The following is a 13632-nucleotide window of genomic DNA, read 5'->3' as shown; positions in this document are numbered from 1 at the left end:
ACTCAGCCATAAAAAAAGAATGAAATAATGCCATTTGCAGCAACATGGATGGACCTAGAGATTATCATACTAAGTAAGTTAGACAGAGAAAGACAAATATCATATGACATCACTTATATGTGGAATCTGAAAAAAATGATACAAATGAACTTATTTACAAAACAGACACAGACTTCAGAGACTTCTAAAACAAACTTATGGTTACCAAAGGGGAAAGGTGGTGGGGAGGGATAAATTAGGAGTTTGGGATTGACATACACACACACATACACACACTACTATATATAAAATAGATAATCAACAAGGACCTCTTGTATAGCACAGGGAACTCTACCCAATATTCAGTAATAATCTATATGAAAAAAGAATCTGAAAAAGAATGGATATATGTGTATGTATAACTGAATCATTTAGCTGTACCCCTGAAACTAACACAACATTGTAAATCAACTATACACCAGTATAAGATAAAAATTAAATTAAAAATAAAAATAGGTAATTTCCTGGTGGTCCAGTGGTTAGGTCTCTGAGCTTCCACTGCAGGGGGCATGGGTTTGATCCCTGGTCAAGGAACTAAGATCCCACATGCCACGTGGCACGGCCAAAAAAAAACTTAAAAAATTAAAATTAAAAAAAAAAACATAAACGTACTCAACAGTGTGGACCTAATACATAAATAACCGTACAGGTCAAAGACAGAGCTGAAATGAACCCAGATACACAGAGGAAATTATTATATAATAATAAGATTTTCAAATCAGTGTGGAAAAGATAAAGGTAAATTAACTGGGTGGTCATATGGAAAAAAAAATTGGGACCATGTGTTATACCTTACACCAGAAAAAAATTCCAGGTGGTTAAAATATTTAAATGTAAAAAATAAAACTATAAAGCAGAAGAAATCATAGGAGAATTCTTCTACAGTCTCAGAGCAAGGAAGGCCCAAGTATGGTATACCAAAAAGGAAAAGCAGACAAATTTTGTTACATAAAACTTGAGATTTTTCGAGACAAGTATCATCATAAGCAATGTTAAATCCAAACGTCAAACTGTGGGGAGGGCCAGGAACCATCTGTAGTTTATATCTCAAAGAGCTGATTTTACTCATATACAAAGAACTCCTATACATCAATAAGAAAAATTAACAGAGCAAAAGAATATGATGAGACATAAGAAACTGTGCCAAATGCAGGTGGGATTAATGTTGCTAATCAACTGACCTTAGCATTGGGGTGAACCCAGCTCATCACAAGGATTCTTTTTTTTTTTTTTTGCGGTACGTGGGCCTCTCACTGTTGTGGCCTCTCCCATTGCGGAGCACAGGCTCCAGACGCGCAGGCTCAGCGACCATGGCTCACAGGCCTAGCCGCTCCGCGGCATGTGGGATCTTCCCGGACCAGGGCGCGAACCCATGTTCCCTGCATCGGCAGGTGGACTCTCAACCACTGTGCCACCAGGGAAGCCCAAGGATTCTTAAAATTATAAGGAGGAGGCAAAGTGGTTCAGAGAAAAAGACATAACCATAGAAACAGGGTCAGAAATGTGCATTCATAATAAAAGAGATGCATTCATAAAAAAGAAATCCACATTAAAAACCACACTTACATCCCATTCTTAATCTATTACATTGGAAAATACCAAAAAGTTTTAGGACAACTTTAATGGCAAGGATGTGGGGAAAGAGGCATTGTCATATACAGCAGGTGAGAGGGTACTAGTACAAACTCTATAGGATGACAGTTTGGCAATATCTAATAAAAATCACATGTATTTAATGCTATCAAATAGCAATTCCAATCAAATAATTTACCCTGTAGACATACTAGTACATATGAGAAATAATGCATGCATTAAAGCATTGTTTATAGTAATAGGAAAAATCACAAATGAACCAAATGTCCATTAATAGGGTACTAGTTAAATGAATTCTGACAATGGAATATTACACAGCTGTAAAAAAGAAATAAGGAAGGTCTTTACTGATAGGGAACAATTTCTGAGATATATAATTAAATGAGAAAATCAAGGAGCAGAATAGTGCCTACAGTATGCTTGATTTTTTAAAAAGGGGAAAAGGACATACATATATGGTACAAAGTTCTAAATGCAAATATGAATATGATTTTATATATATATATATATATATATATATACACACACGCATGCATGCACACACACACGTAACTGTTGGCATGAACAGAACTGAAACACAAGAGACCAGTACTATTGGCTGCCTCAGGAGAGCAGACCTGGGAGTTAAGGCCAGAAGAATGAGAGAATATTTTCAATGTATACTGTTTTGTGCCTCTCTAATTTTACAACCTTATAATTATAATACCTTTTCTAAAAATAAAATATAAATGCAAGATTGTGCCTAAAAAGAGAATGTATAACTTGGGATTTTATTATTTTTGAGCCCTCTGAAATTGGAATGCCTCCTTTACCCATAGGTCTCAAACTGTACTTTTACTGCTTAGTGGACACCAACCAAGTGGGAGTTAAGCTGAGGCTATGCTGCATTTGGGTCTAGTGGGATATACTTATGTGTTGTTTTGCAGTTTCTTGACTGTACATAGTTAAGTCATGGCTGGTGTCACAGGCTAAGAACGGCTTCCAGAAAAGTCCCCATCAGCCCACGGGTCATACTGGCATATGAACATGTCCTTTGTGGCACCTGACACTACAAGAACTTGGGTGGTCAGAGAGAAATAAGGCTTGAAATGTCCTACGCCCAAAGCTTGTCTCGGGAAAATCCTTCCAAACCCCAGACATGTAAAAATGTGAGCAGAGAATTCAGTTCTCACAGGGGCCTTGTCCAGTATATGCTCAATAATACAAGTATAAACATGCCACGCATTATTATTTTTATTTCCATGGGAATTACATGGAACAGAATTTATTAGTATGCCTGGGTCCATAAAACACAAACCTATAGTAATTTAACACAAATATTTTATACTTCAGTATATGAAGTCACATGTTTTGTGTATCCCAACTATCAATTTAAAATATTTTGATCTTATATATCAGTTATATTGCAATAAAACTGGGGGAAATTTTGTGATCAATTATGCTAGTAAAGTCTGAATTATCTTTCTACTCTCTCTACAGAAAGATAATCTGATTTTGGTATAGTATTACGAAAATCACTGTTATAAGGAGAGGTGGACAAAAAACGTAGGGGGAAAGTATTATAGATGTGGGACGGGTACTTAGTTCATTAAAATATTAGATTTTTTCTGGATCTTGTGATTTGTGTGATATTGGTCAGGTATTTCCAATTTGTAATTTGTTGTGATTTCTTTCTTCATTCTAAGTATTTGTTTTCTTACCTGTTTCGAATATTTTCTATCTTTTTTTTTAAAGGACTCCCCACAAATTATGTAAGCTTCAGGCCCCAGACTCACAGCTGGTATTCAGGATCAATTTAAAATTTAAATTTTCCAGTCTCTTGTGAGAAGATTAGAACTGGCAGCACAGGGCGCGACTCCCATTTTTATTCTAAGGACTATAAATCCCAGATCAGAGAAGTAACTTGAACCAGTGGAAACAAAGCCCCCGGTCTCTAAAACGCCCATTAACTCTCTTCTAAATCTCTGTCTCCTCGGGGCACAGAAAACAAAAAGAGATGTTCCCCAAATCTGCTTCCACCTCAGCCTGCTTGTCCTCAAGTGCTGTCACGCTCCCTACCTACTCAAGGCGTCAGGACGCTTCTCATTTTATATCTCAAAGCAGAGATTTAACCCTAAGACTTACTTCTCCCGGTAATAGAACCTCCACACAGCTACACATCACAGGCTCATCCGTAGGACCTGACATGAACCCAGCTTATGAGAGACGGCCCCAAATTCCCGGGCTGCTGTGCCACTTTGAATTGCGTTACACGGGAGGCTTTTCCCACCTCCTGGCTATTTCACAAAATCCAAGATTTCTTAGCAGAACTTTTTAGCAGTTTGTTCTGTTCAGCTATTGAAGTTTAGTTATAACTCTAACCTGAAATCTATGCGAAACTCTCAATAGAGGTTTTTGTTTGTTGGGGAAAATCCCCCTATACCTAGCAATTGTGAGAATGCACCATTCAATTCTTTCTTGCCAAGAGGAGCTGCTGTCAGGATGATGCCTGGGCCCCGTGGGAGTGCCAGGCCGCTCCTCCCACAGCAGGATCCTCTAGTGGGCAGTCTTTGCTTGGGCTCCCTATTGGCTGGCCGAGAGCTTCTCAAAGCTGGACCAAATTCTCCAGCTCCTTCTACCAACACTTCCTCCCCTCCAAGGTGTCAGACCAGCATCTCCGATCAACGGCTCTCCCCTCTCCCATTCTCCCTCTCTTTATTCTTCAAGGTTTCTCCCCCCAGTGACTCTCCTGCACATCGAATTTCATCTTCGCATCCGCTTCTCAAGGACTCTGATGGATACACCACCCTAGAACATTTGAATCGTGTTTGTAAGAGGAGGAGAAAGTGTTTTTCTTTTTGCAAAGAAAGAAGGAAAAGAAGACTTACAGGGCACCTACCAAGTGTCAGGTATTTTCAAATACGTTGTCTCATTTAACTCATAAAGGTAAGCACTATTATTCCCAGATTTTTAAAAATCTAAGGGGAATTCTGGTGAGTAAAGTGGCTGCTGATACCCTCAGAATTTTTACAGAGCTGCCAGCCCTGCTTAGCTTTCTAGAGAAATTCTAGATTTGGAGCCAAGATGCAGTTTTCACGAGCCTCGGTAAGGGATGCATTTTGTTGTAGGTTGAATGGAATGAGGACTGTTACCTGCAGTAATCTCATATCCTTCCTTCACCGCAGCCCCTCTCAGACAAGAATTCTGCCAGTGGGCCTTTCCCTCACTGATATGCCCATCCCTCTTGTTCTAAGAATTCTCTGGCAAAGTCCAAACTGAGGGGCTTCCCTGGTGGCGCAGTGGTTGAGAGTCCACCTGCTGATGCAGGGGACACGGGTTTGTGCCCCGGTCCTGGAGGATCCCACATGCCACGGAGGAGCTGGGCCCGTGAGCCATGGCCGCTGGGCCTGTGCGTCCGGAGCCTGTGCTCCGCAACGGGAGAGGCCACAACAGTGAGAGGCCCACGTACCGCAAAAAAAAAAAAAAAAAAAAAAAAAGGTCCAAACTGAGTCTGAATCCACCCTGAGGAGTTTCAGCCTTCAAATCTGACAACAAAAGTCATATCAAATGGTAACTATAGAATATCATAGATGGTTAAAAAAACTTTTATGGTAAAACTCCCTAGCCTTTTAATTTTAAAAAGAATATACAATCAAAATGGTCAGGGCTTCCCTGGTGGTGCAGTGGTTGGGAGTGCGCCTGCCGATACAGGGGACACGGGTTCGTGCCCTGGTCCGGGAAGATCCCACATGCCGCAGAGCGGCTAGGCCCGTGAGCCATGGCCGCTGAGCCTGTGCGTCCAGAGTCTGTGCTCCGCAACGGGAGGGGCCACAACAGTGAGAGGCCTGCGTACCACAAAAAAAAAAAAAAAAAAAAAAAGGTCAAAAAGTAGCTTAAAAGGTTGGACAGCTATATTAATTATGATAGCACCAACTGCTGGAACATTGACCCCTCACTTTTGACACCCAATAGAACCTTGCATCCTGCTTGCCCCACGGCAGTGGTGGCAAGGAGGATGGTGAGGGGGCCTTGGCAACAGGCAGTCAACCACTAACCAGATCCACAGTGGCTCTTCCATTGTCAGTGCACGGCATTTCCAAGGTTGACTTGGGTGTCAACATCCAGGTAATATGGAGAAGCAGGTAGAGAAACACCTGCTTCTGTATCACTTTTGCTAACATTAGAGCCATGGATGAGAACCACTCACGTGGCCACACCTGGATGCAAAGGAGGCTGGGAAGTGTGTCCCTGGCTGGACAAAAATGTGACACTATGAAAGAGAAATGTGAGTGTTTGGGGGAGAGCTGGCTATCTCTGCCCAGTAGGCACTGCTACCTAGGATGCCTGCCATCTCATTTTGCCCTGGGCACTCGCAGTTTTAGCACTGAAAGCTCCATATCCCCGGAAACCCCTCAGTCCCAGGCAAACTGGGACAGCTGTCACCCCATTAATTGAAAGTGAATTAACAGTTTAAAATAATAACTTAGAAAATGGACAAAATTGCTTTTACATGCATTCAGGAGATGTCAGAACAAAACCTGAGCAGGTAATTAGAAAGATTTGTTTTGAACCATTTTTTCCAGATGGAGAATTTGCTAACAGCCAAAGGCAAAATTTTAAGAATTCATGAACACACTGATTAGCAAGTAAAAGAGTCACAAACACCTGAAAGTAAATTGGAAATAAAATATAAAAGCAATAAAATCCCAAACCATTAAAACCATTCAATATGCTAGAATATGAGCAGAAATGCTTACTAACATACAAAATACTGAACTGCCTCTCTGGCAAAATGAAGTTATCAATATGTGAAAAAATTGGGGTGATATTCATTCTTGCCAGTTCACCCTGTTGGTCAATGTGTTATTTCATCAATTTGTCTTTAACCACGTTGCGATTCTCTGCAGAGAAGCCCTCTCAAACCAACCCAAACACAGGCAATCCCTGCCTTATCTTGTCCCCAGTCCTTTTCGTCTTTGCATCTTTCTGCAGTTTTGCCTTGCTAGATTTTGTTCTCCTTGTAAAACAAGTACCATTTCTCTCAAGTACAGAGGCCAAATGTTCCCTTTTGGGGTGCTCTCCTCTCCTGCTTTCTACAACCTCTTGGTGCAAAGGGCAACTCAAATCAATGGAAGAAATAAAGCCTGAGAAGACCAGGTCCTTATTCTCTCCAGAAGGAAGTGATGCTTCTTTATTACCCTCCCATACACACACACATATCAGAATTATTACACTCCCTCCCTCATGCTCACATCATATTACATTCAGCTGCGTCTGTGAGCGCCTTTCATGGGCTGCTGGGAATGTGTGACCTTTGCCACTCTGATTTCCTTGAGGGATTCCTTAGGAATTTCACATTGTATATTACTCGTCTTAGGAGCTCAAAAAACACAAAGCCTTGAAGTTTGATTCAAAAACATTAGATGAGGAAGAGATCCACAAACTTAGTCTCACGAGAAAGTGAAATTCTCTAGGGAGACTGGAATACTATAGCATTTGCATTTAAACAATTTTGAACAGCAATTTCTGTGAGAAATTCGAGCTCTAGAGGGCTATGCAGACATATCAATAAATTCTGGCTTTCCACTGTAGCTTTTGAGAACCACAAACTTTTCATTCTTATCCCGTGCCTTTGAGTTTTCAGTGCACTGACTCCGGCTAAATTTCCTGGGCGGTGGAGTTAGTTTGTTTAGGTCATTGCTGATTGAAAGAAAGGGAGTGGGGCTGAACCAGCTTTTCACAGCTGTGAATCCCAATTGTGAATCCCCAGGGTGCTGAAATAACAGTCCCCTGCGCTAATCCAGCCTGGGCTTTTCCTGGGGGCTGTCATTGCTGCAACATAAGGTGAACTTGGTGGATAAAAAGTGCCAAGGCTGGGAATTAGCAGTGATGCAAAATCGCGTCTCTGGCATAATGAGGGGCTGTGAACGGAGAAGAAGGTAACCACAGAGACCGAATGGCCATACTATAGCCACTGTATATACTGCTATATATATTATATAATATGCATTTGATATATGTATATACAATATATATACACACATGATGTGTGTGTACACACACACACACACACACTCTGACCACTATAGCCACTACTATAGCGGCTCCCTGACCTCCTGCCCATCTGTCCAGTACCCCTATTCCCACCTCACTGGCCTCTTTCAGCACCTTGAGTGCCATGCTGTCACCCATTGCACAGCCTTCGCGCCTGCCCTTCCCACATCTAAATCTCTCTCTTCTTCTACAAACACCCCTCACCTACTCACTCGTACTAATCTTAAGGTCCCAGCTCAAAGGTCACTTCCTTAGAGGAGGCTGTCCTCTCAAATGAGGTCAAATCCCCCATCATAAGCTATTTTTTTTCCTGCACAGCAGTGTTCACCGTTTATTATATAATTAGGCTAGTGTTGAAATAATATCTGTCCTCCCCAATGGACTATTAGTTCCAGGAGGACAGGGATCTTGTCTAACTTGCTCACCTCTGCATGCCAGAGCCTAGAATAGTACCTAGCTGTAGTAGAGGTTTGATTACTATCGGTGGCATGGATGGATTTGGGCCTGATAAGGAACCCAGCCAAGACGCAGTATAGGTGGAGGGGAGAGGACGCCCGCGGTGGAGACTCCCTCCAGGTGCCATGGATGTGCCCTAAAGCGGTGGTTCTCAAATTTAAGCCTGCAGTAGAATCACCTGGAGGGCTTGTTAAACTGCAGATTACTAAGCGCCATCCCCAGAGTCTTTGCTTCAGTAGGTCTGGGCTGCGACGGGAAATTTAAAAATAACAGGTTTCCAGGTTATGCTGAGGCTCCTGGTCCTGGGACTTCCTTTTAAGAACCACTGTTCTAAGACATCAGGCAGTTTTCAAATAGCCTGCTAGAAGCAACCCAGCCACTCCCAGGCTTTTCTATAAGGAAAAGTAACCAACACACCAGATCTCGGCAATCTCACTCTTATTTACATCAGTGATTCTCAGCCATCAGTGGGCTGCAGAATCACCTGTAAAAATGCCCAAAGCGCAAACCTTGGAGATTAAGTTTCCGTTGATTTGCTTGGGAACTCAACATCTACAGTTAAAAACCCTCCTTAGGTGATTATAAAGTACAACCAGGATTGAGAATCAATGACTGAGATCGTGGTTGGTAATTCAACCAAAAATTTTAATTGTTGCAAAATGTCTAACCTGTAATCACCGAGGTTTTTCCAAGAACCATGTTGTGCTCCTTTATTGGACTAAAGACTAGTACCACACAGCATCATTACAGGTAAAACAGAAACCTGTCTCTTACTCCAAATAACCATGTTAAAGGAAACTGTGCTTGGCATCAGAACCGGAGACCAGAGGGTAGGAGATCATTCATTCCTTCAGTTCTTTACTGGGGGATGACTACACCAGGTATGGTGTTAAGTGCTGGGGACATAATGATGGCTGGGACACAATGAGGTTGGTGACTGTGAACATCAGAAGGACACAGAGATGAGGGGAAACAAGACCCCATTTGGTCCAGAGACGCAGTCAGAACTGAAAGGACCTACCTGGTGTCCTCCAGGGCCCCCGGGGTATCCACTTGGTCCCAGCAGAGCCGAGACGCTGAACGCAGGAGCAGAGGCGTCTGAGACCTGTAATACAAACCCGGCAAAGGAAAACAGCTTGACTGGGCGCACCTGAGCAGACTGGGTTTGGCGGTCTGAAATGCTGCGTGTCAGGGTTGGAGGGGAAGTGTTGATATATTACCATCGGGGAACAGGTTGTGCCCAGGGGTCCTGCTCTGCTGCAACCCCTCAACTGGGGGGTTTTGGCCATCAGAGAAAACGCACACACACGCACAAACATCACGCTAGCAAAATTAGAACGAAAATCTCACTAATGTCTGAGCAAGTCCCATACCTTTGAAATGCTGGGCCCTCCAGAAGCAGCCGGGTGGGGACTGAGGCCAAACTGGAGCCTCCTACTCCCGTGTCAAATGATGCCTTTGGGCAGAGCTAGGTTCTGGCCACTCAGAGAGAGGTCGGAGAGCCAGCGCATCCCCTGAGAGCTGGGTGGAACCCGGCCGAGCGGGAGTCTGCAGGCCAACCAGCACCCCAGGGACTGCGGGCTGTGGAAAGTTGCGGGCCGGAGCTCTGCCCGCTTCTCCAGCCAGGCCTCATCTGAGAAGCACCAGAGGAGCTGTTTTCACCACTAGGGGCGCCCAGGCCTCACGCAGACCAATTAACCAGGAACCGGAAGGTGGGGTCAGACAGAGGTCTTTTTCCTGAGCCCACAGGTGCATGAGGAGTGATTGCTCTGCAGAAAAAACCTCCTGATGGGACCCCGTTCGCAGGCTGAGCCACTGCCGGGGAGGGGCTGCGAGAGGGTTGGCGCTTCTTCCTGCCCTGTGAGGTCGGCAGTCAGTTTTTCCTGCGGAAAAACGTGCACCCTGGGCTCTTAAAATCAGCTGACTCATTCTTAACTCCCGTGGTGTAGAGAGAGGACGGTGTTCAACGCCCCAGCCCTGCTCAGGACACACAGAGTAACCCCCTACTTTCTCTCTGCTGAATGCTGCCCCTTCCCTTATTTATTCAGCAAACATTTGTGCAAAAGAAGAGGTCTAGATTTACTGAGCACTTACCCGGTTCAGACAGGGTCTGCGGCTGAGGAGAGAGCAGGGGACAGCAGGGGTGCTTACAGAAAACAGTCTAGAGCCCAGAAACAGACACCAACGTGTAAACAGATAAATGGACAATGTGTTGGATAAGGGCTGCCATAACCCAGGATGATGTTATCATGAGTCGTTTGGAGGGAAGGGTTTCTGTGGATTGCCTGGTCAGAAAAGGCCTCTTTTCTGAGAACATGACATTTAAGCAGAAACCTGAATTATAAGAAGAAACTGGCCACCCTGGAGCAGAGAGTCCCAGGCAGAGGGTACAGCAACAATGCAAAGGCACTGAGGTGGGAAGAGCTCGTATCTAAGGAGCAGAGGACAAGGTCAGGCAGTAGGAGGGGCCTGCACATCCACACTTAACGGGAGGCCACAGGAGGAGAGAGGCGATATGACTGGCAGTGGGTTTTTTTTAACATCTTTATTGGAGTATAATTGCTTTGCAATGGTGCGTTAGTTGCTGCTGTATAACAAAGTGAATCAGCTATACATATACATATACCCCCATATCCCCTCCCTCTTGCGTCTCCCTCCCACCCTCCCTATCCCACCCCTCTAGGTGGTCACAAAGCACCGAGCTGATCTCCCTGTGCGATGCGGCTGCTTCCCACTAGCTATCTGTTTTACATTTGGTAGTGTATATATGTCCATGCCACTCTCTCACTTCGTCCCAGCTTACCTTTCCCCCTCCCCGTGTCCTCAAGTCCATTCTCCATGTCTGCGTCTTTATTCCTATCCATGACTGGCAGTTTTTAAAGATCGCTCCGGCTGCTGTGCGGAAAATAGAACGTCATGCAAGGAGCAAGGGAGGAAGCTAAGTGACCAGCACGATTCTCCAGATTGGAGGCCACGTCCAGCGTCGAGGATGTGTGGTATCAAAGCACAGGCTGCAGTGTGCACCCCCTGAAACCCTCACTGGACAGTTCTGTGGAGGACTTTGGGGCATTGCTTCTGGCTCTGTACCATAGCCTGTTTCTTTGGCCCTCCCAGAGATGCTGTGAGCCACCAATATCCTTTATAAAAATTCCAATTCTGCTCAGAGCAGCCAGAGTTGGATTCCGTTCCTTGCCACTAAGAATTTGAACATGGTTAAGCACATCTTGAAATCAATAACAAATAATTCAGAAGTTCTTGTGCGTTAAATGCAAGTGATACACTGACATAACTCAGTGTAGTGATTAGAGAGCAGAAAAGTATGGTAACATGATTTAATAATAAAAAGACCAATGACTCCAGTTTGCTGGACCTGCCTAGTCTGTATCTGCTGACCCCATGTACTTATTAACAGCTCTCTCATTCTCCAAAGCTTCCTGATTTGGAGGATAAGAATCATCCTCCTTATTAAGTCCTGGAGCATAACTTTGATTCTGGGTCCCCAAGTCAAAGCTTCCCGACAGGCCTCTGTTTTATGGCCCACCCAGCCACGACAGGAAACAGCTCCTTTTACAGTACCAAATGTCACGGCAACTGCGGGGCTGCGGGGCATCCATCAGTGATGAGCCTTTTTTGGTAACCATACCAATGCTCTCACTGTTATGGGGGCTGAATTGTCTCCCCACCCCCAAATTCATGTGCTAAAGCCCTAACCCCCAGAACCTCAGGATGTCACTGTATCAAAAGATAGGGTCTTTAAAGAGGTCATGAAGTTAGGGTGGACACTTAATCTAACTTGACTGGTGTCCTTATAAGAAGAGGAGATTAGGACACAGACACATACAGAGGAAAGAGCATTTGAAGACACAGGGAGAAGACAGCCATCGACAAGCCAGGGACAGAGGCCTCAGGAGAAACCCCTGCCAACACCTTGATCTCAGACTTCTAGCCTCAAGAATTGCAAAAAAATAAATATCTGTTGTTTAAGCCACCCAGTCTACGGTACTTGCTATGGCAGCTCTAGCAACTAATACACTCACGCAACACAACGTAGACCGGCATTCTCTCAAAACCTCCACCCTAAACAGAACTTTCCAGTGCCCTGACCTACCATTAGCACCACTCAGCTGAGGGATCCTCAGCTGCTGCAACGTGGGCCAGCTAATCTGCCCAGGCAGATGATCCAAGCCAGTTAACCTTCAGCACCTGGCAGCCCACTTCTGTGTGATCACCAAATACGGAGAGTTAGGGGTTAACTGGGGCTCCTCTAATCCATGCTGACTGCCTGTCTCTGTGTATACAGGGTACAGAAGGTTAAAAAGTATTAAGAACCTTAACCATGAACTTGACTCATGCCCACTGCTCCTGGCAAAGCAGGTTTCCAGGGTTACAGACTTGATGCCCGAATCTGTCCTCATACATAATACTTGCTTTCATCCCTGTGTCCTGGAACCAACTCATAGATCTGAAGGTTCTCAAAGAGAAAGGCTTGTCATGAGACTGGTCAGCTGTCTGCTAGCAAGGCCTTTTGTGGGATCAATCAACAATATTTTATCAGGTATTCCTGGCACTGTGACGGTTTCAAAGAACTATCACCCTTGGTTCCTGCCCTCAAAACAGTGACTGTATAGCCGGGGTTGATGTGGTTTAAGAACTTCAAAGTTAATAAAAATAAGAGAGCTGAGTAACTAAGCAAAGACCAGGACCAGCTCCTGGTTCTTTGTCTCGTTAGCTGCGTGACCGAAGTCAATTCTTCCACCTCTGAGTCTCAGGGGCCTCCGTTGCCAGTTGAGGGTAAGAATACCTTCCTCACAGGGTTCTTGTGAGAAGGGAACTAAACAGTATATGGAAAAAAGTGTCCAATGAGGAGCTGGCACCTTGGAGGTGCTCCTTTTTAAAGAGAAGAAATTGACAAGTGTAGGCCACGCTCGCAATAGCTGTGAGTGAGGGGAGACTCAGGAAGCACACAGGACCTCGTTCTCACATTTGTCCAGTATTTACTGAGCACCTACTATGTGCCAGAAGCCCAGGTCTATGTTGGGAATACAAGACCAGGTCCCAAGATGCTCCCGGTCAGCCGGAAGCAGACAAGCTATAACCAGACAGGTGTGGGGCAGGAAGCAGGAGGGGCTCTCACCTGAGGAGGGTGTGGCTGAGTTTCTGTAAGGTTGACTCAGCAGGCCCTTCACTGAAGAGATCTATCAGGAAGGGTGTCATTTTCACACGCGCGCGCGCGCGCGCGCACACACACACACACACAGTTTATTGAAGTTCTCACTTTACTTTGCAGTTCTATGTTTTGCCTATAATGGCACCAAGAGACCCACATAGATTTATATCCATTTTCAGGTTTCTGTAATGTGATGGATTTTTGCTTTCTATTTTCTCTTCTACAGAAAATGAAAACATAGATGAATGTCTATGATGATTCGAACTATAAAATGCTTACAGACATGTGGTCTGTTTTCCCCTGAAGTCCTGATGTTTATCATATGCCAAGGTCCTGAGGCAGCC

The 13632-nt window shown here is 44.5% G+C and overlaps 1 long non-coding RNA gene across 2 annotated transcripts in view; it reads right to left on the bottom strand.

Annotated features, from left to right (window-relative positions):
* Positions 1-9732, bottom strand: part of LOC132593858 (uncharacterized) — a 116047-nt gene extending 106315 nt beyond the window's left edge. Inside the window, exons 1-2 of one of the 2 annotated variants that reach the window (XR_009559804.1) lie at positions 9495-9732; positions 9143-9226 (exon numbers count right to left, since the gene is read on the bottom strand). This is a non-coding gene — a long non-coding RNA (uncharacterized lncRNA). The remainder of the gene's footprint in view (positions 1-9142; positions 9227-9494) is intronic. The other variant, XR_009559805.1, reaches the window with a different exon arrangement.
* Between the last annotated feature and the right edge of the window lie 3900 nt (positions 9733-13632).

The sequence above is a fragment of the Globicephala melas genome, chromosome 18 (assembly GCF_963455315.2).
Source record: "Globicephala melas chromosome 18, mGloMel1.2, whole genome shotgun sequence".
In the NCBI taxonomy this organism is placed as follows: domain Eukaryota; kingdom Metazoa; phylum Chordata; class Mammalia; order Artiodactyla; family Delphinidae; genus Globicephala; species Globicephala melas.
Note: the sequence above shows the minus strand (reverse complement) of the source record. Positions and strands in the feature narration are given on the sequence as shown.